The sequence below is a fragment of the Malus domestica genome, chromosome 15 (assembly GCF_042453785.1).
Source record: "Malus domestica chromosome 15, GDT2T_hap1".
NCBI lineage: Eukaryota > Viridiplantae > Streptophyta > Magnoliopsida > Rosales > Rosaceae > Malus > Malus domestica.
This window is the reverse complement of record NC_091675.1, coordinates 46711740-46716336: the sequence shown is the minus strand read 5'-3', so window position 1 is coordinate 46716336 and position 4597 is coordinate 46711740. Positions and strand designations below refer to the sequence as shown.

The 4597-nt window shown below is 37.7% G+C and overlaps 1 long non-coding RNA gene across 1 annotated transcript; it reads right to left on the bottom strand.

Annotated features, from left to right (window-relative positions):
- Positions 1 to 1069: 1069 nt before the first annotated feature.
- LOC103421008 (uncharacterized) lies at positions 1070 to 3533 on the bottom strand. Its single transcript, XR_011576780.1, has 5 exons — positions 3494 to 3533; positions 2460 to 2563; positions 1848 to 2310; positions 1680 to 1760; positions 1070 to 1578 (listed from the first exon to the last, which is right to left on the bottom strand). It is a non-coding gene; the product is annotated as an uncharacterized lncRNA (long non-coding RNA).
- Between the last annotated feature and the right edge of the window lie 1064 nt (positions 3534 to 4597).

Genomic DNA, 4597 nt, shown 5'->3' with positions numbered 1-4597 from the left:
ACCAGAGAAGATCAAGAAGAAGGACGATATATTTTTGTTTCTCTTTTCTGTTTTTGGTAAAAGCGGGTGGGGAAGCCCTAACAAACCAACATTTACTGATAAAATTCAGCAAACAATAATGCATAGCTTTTTGAAAAGTACGCACGTGTATAGTATGCGTTTTTCACGAAAATTCATCAATCATTTTCCTACTCAGGTCATACTCACAAAAGGGTGACTGACTATAATGCAAATGTAAAGATTCAATCATAAATTTCATTAGCCCATCCTTCCACTGTTCTAAAAATCCCCGCCTAGCTCCGCCTAGGCCCCGCCTAGGCGCTAGGCCCCAGCCCACCACCCCGATTAATGCATAAGCCCCAGCCCACCACCTAGACCACCTAGACACCCGCCTAACCCACCTAGGCACCCGCCTAGATCCGCCTAGGTTGCAACTCACTTAGACAGAAAATACATAACTTTCATTTTGCATTTTGTTTTTTTTCCAATAAATTGTAAGAGACTTGTTGCATACTTGAATGAACAAACATTATATCCTTATTTCACATGTATTCATTATGTTCTAATACTTCATGATATATATGCATTCTATTTTGTATGATGAAATTATATATATTTCAAGTAGAAGCAGACACTTATTTACCTGAAATATGATAGATTTACTTAAATTCACCTAGTCCGCCTAGCCGCCTAGGCGCTAAGCCCCAGCCCGCCGCCCGACTAGCGCCTAGCGACTTTTAGAACCTTGCTTCCTTCTAATAATACACTAGTACAAAAAAGACTTTGCGCGACGTAGGACCTTCGTCGCGCAAAGTCAAAAATACGTCGCCCAAAAATTAGCGAAACGAACCTTCGTCGCGCAAGAACTGTCGCGCGAAGGCAGTGAAGGAAGGGTTTGCGCGACGCAGGACCTCCCTACGTCGCGCAAAGCTACTTTGCGCGACGTAAGGAGGTCCTGCGTCGCGTAAAGTTTTTTTTTTTTGTGTCATTTATATTTTTTTATTTAATTTTTAATAAATATTATAATTAAATTATTGAATATTATAATTAAATGCTAAACAATAATTAATAAACCAAGAAAAAGTAATTAATTATAGAATATATGAAAATGTACGTTTGTCCGAACAAAAAAATAAAAAACTACAAGTCTTCTAAGTTTAATACATCATGCTACTCGGTATCGTCTGGGCGAAATGGCTGGGAAGTCCAAGGTGGAGCAACATTAGGTGCTGGCATCGTCGGGATTTGGAGGCCGGACATCGCTAAGGCCTGAAGAATCATATTCATCCTCTCGCCCTGGGCCGCAACCTGACCTCTTAGGGTTGTCACTTCCTCCTTCAAGGAATTGACCTCTCCTGTGGACAATCTGGAAGAAGAGGCACCCGTTTCACGAACCCCCGCCTTCCCCGTACACCGAACAACCTTACCATGACGACGACCGAACTTCTGATCCAGGACCTCAGTCACGATCTGAACATCTGCATCCTTGGGTACAATGATGTCCTCAATCGGGGTCTCCGGGGGAAGCTGTGATGTTGCTTCTTGGAGAATAGCAGTGCTCTTTTCCACCATATCACCCTGTAATAATAAAGAAAAAACATATAATGTTTAATAACAAAATATAAATAATATTTGAATGATTCATAAAAATAAGAAAAATAACAATTACATATACTTACATAAAGCTGGTCACTGTTCTCATTGTTGGGATGAACGTAAACCTGCTTGAACAGGTCAATCTGTGGGAACTTAGAACCCTCCTAAAGAAAAAAAAAACATTAAGAAAAATTTATTAATCAATAATAAAAAATAAATTGTATAAAATTTCAAAATTAATATACTTTTACCTCACGTCGTGCCTCAACCCTATACGAAAAGGGCTTCGAACCGGAATGGTGGAGAAGTGTCTTTGAGTTCCGAGCTTTCTTGCTATCAGAATAATTGACAACTAGTTTATAAGATATTGATAAAGTTTGTCGGTTTACAATAATAACTAGAATCTTAATTTGTTAGGAAGCAAACATAATGTTTATATTCTGAAAGATCTCAAGAGTGGGGTTCTAATGAGAACACGAGCAGGGCAGCCAATCTTCTCGAAACTGAATGTTTTGAGAAGCAAAAGTTTGCTACTAATTGAGATAATTAGATACCTTCTTCAGTTGTTGAGTTGGTGCTCCCACACCAGATAGCCTCTCTAATCCTTGGAGGTGCAAAGGTCGGCCCTTGAAGAAACGAGGAGTTATGTCCAAGAGGAACTCCAAGAAGAGATGTGGATGCCACAGCTCCTCCTAAAGCACGCACAAGCTCTCCCTGCACAAAACCAAAGAACAAAATAGAATACCTCAGTTCAAATAAATAAACTTTAACAGCTTAATACCAATACAATACAGAAGCAGCACTCTAAAGCAAAAATTGGCAAAAGTTGGGTTGTTGAAAACAATAACAAGAGTTAGGATTACCTTTTCAGATTGAATACATACGAGTGAGATACTTCAAGCCAAGACAGAGACAACATCACATTACCAGCGAACCGAAAGCCAATAGATTAGGAGACTGCTGCAATCTGGAAACACAAGAATGAATTAAAACTACTATTTTGCACCTTTTACCACCTCTAACCTTCCATCCATTAAATCATGTTTTAAGAAATGTAGACGAGTATTTAAATTTTAGCGACCTTTCAGGATTTAGGACAAACAATTGTATAGTCTTCTTTAAGCAAAGTAGGCAAAAATTAGGGTCATTGAAAACGGAATAGGAAAAAAAAAAGAAAAAGTTACTCCTAGCTTGCCAAAGAAAGTTAGGATCAAGACCAACCAAAAGCCAGACGTCCATATGATATGATCCTGCAAAGCCAAAAAAAAGGTCAGTAATTGAGAACACCGGGAAAACTATTCTGGTAGAAGGACGCTACAACAAATTGGAAGATTTAGGATCCAAGCAATGACATGGAAGAGGCATAATGAACCAACTGCTCCACTTTGAATACTAAAATTCAATAGTTAGGCAAGACCATAATAGTGCCTGCAATAATAAGACTAACAAAAACTAAACAAACTTCGGATACAAAATTTTGAATCCTTTATGCAAATCCATGGATTAATTGGAGAAAATAAAGGAATTAAAAGTTAAAAGTTAAAACTACTAGAGTGCAGAACAATACGATAGCTACCCTCATAACAGTATTCTGAAATCGAACTCTTCTAACTAAACCACCTTTTCATCTAATCTCAGTGACCAGCTTTTCAGCAAAGAAAGCATATTCGCTTCTATAATCCAACTCTTCTAACTAAACCACCTTTTCATCTAATCTCAGTGATTCTATTTTGAGAAACAAGTAACATTATTGCATTCAGAAGTAACCTTTTCATCTAATCTCAGTGATTAATATTCCTTTTTTCATCAAATCTCACTGATTAATTTCAAAATGAGGGTCGGGGCTCCAACTATAACAGTATTCTGAAATCGAAGAGAGAGGATGAGAAATTTTTACCTCTGGGTGTGTCGACTTCAAGATCGGAGGTTTGGCCTTTGGATCCGCTCGTGTGCAGCCTGATTCTTGCGAGATTTTGGCTCACTTTTCTAAGACGTAAACCTACATCGCGCAAAGATGGGAAAAAGCGGTAATTTCTTAGGGTTTGGCGCCAAAAGTTTGCGCGACGAAGGACTACGTCGCGCAAAACGGCTTTGCGCGACGTAGTCCTTCGTCGCGCAAACTAACGTCGCGCAAAGTCGTTTTGCGCGACGTAAGTACACCTACGTCGCGCAAAACGGCTTTGCGCGACGTAATTTTATGCGTCGCGCAAGTTTTCGTCGCGCAAACATGTTTTTGTACTAGTGATATTTTCTCTACTTATAAGTAAAAAATTTTAAATTTGACTCTAATTCTATGTCAGTTATGGCTGGCTAATTATATATGATATAACCTTGATCTTACGCCGATAATATCATTATAAAAAAATAATAATTAAGAAAAAAGACAATTCAATTATTAAAAGGACTTGTAACTCTAAGTGCTAAAAGCATGCCGAGCCCCCTCTCCTAACATCGATTGTTTAAAAATGAAATTATTTAATTCAGATTTGAATAGAGGAAAAATCAATCTGCATGAACAAAGTAAAATTGAAAAAACCTCTTCATTTACAAATTTGACGTTTTGGGGGTATCAGTTAAAGATGATGGGCTTCTCTTTTTCTCAGGAGCATTTTTGCTTGAGAATATTTTTATTCAATGCTATCAAGTAATGGTTATGTTCATAACCTTTTTTTTTTCTTTTATATAGAAAAAATATGTATAATGAAGTGGTGAGCATTACTATTACTCGAGAAAGGTGAGTAAAAATGCCCCGAACTTAAACATGATGTTTGTAACCTACACACCTTCAGCTTGACACCTGTTCTCCGTAGTCCACATGACTCTAATTAACTTTTACTATTATTAATATTTTTATGTCATAATTCCAAAATCTAACCGTCCCTTTCTCCCTCGCTCTTCCAACATCCTTCCGTCTCTCTCTCCAATCAATTCTCTTTATTTGAAATGGTGATGTCGTTCACATACTCGTTTTTACTTCTTACACATCCTTCTTAATTTTTGA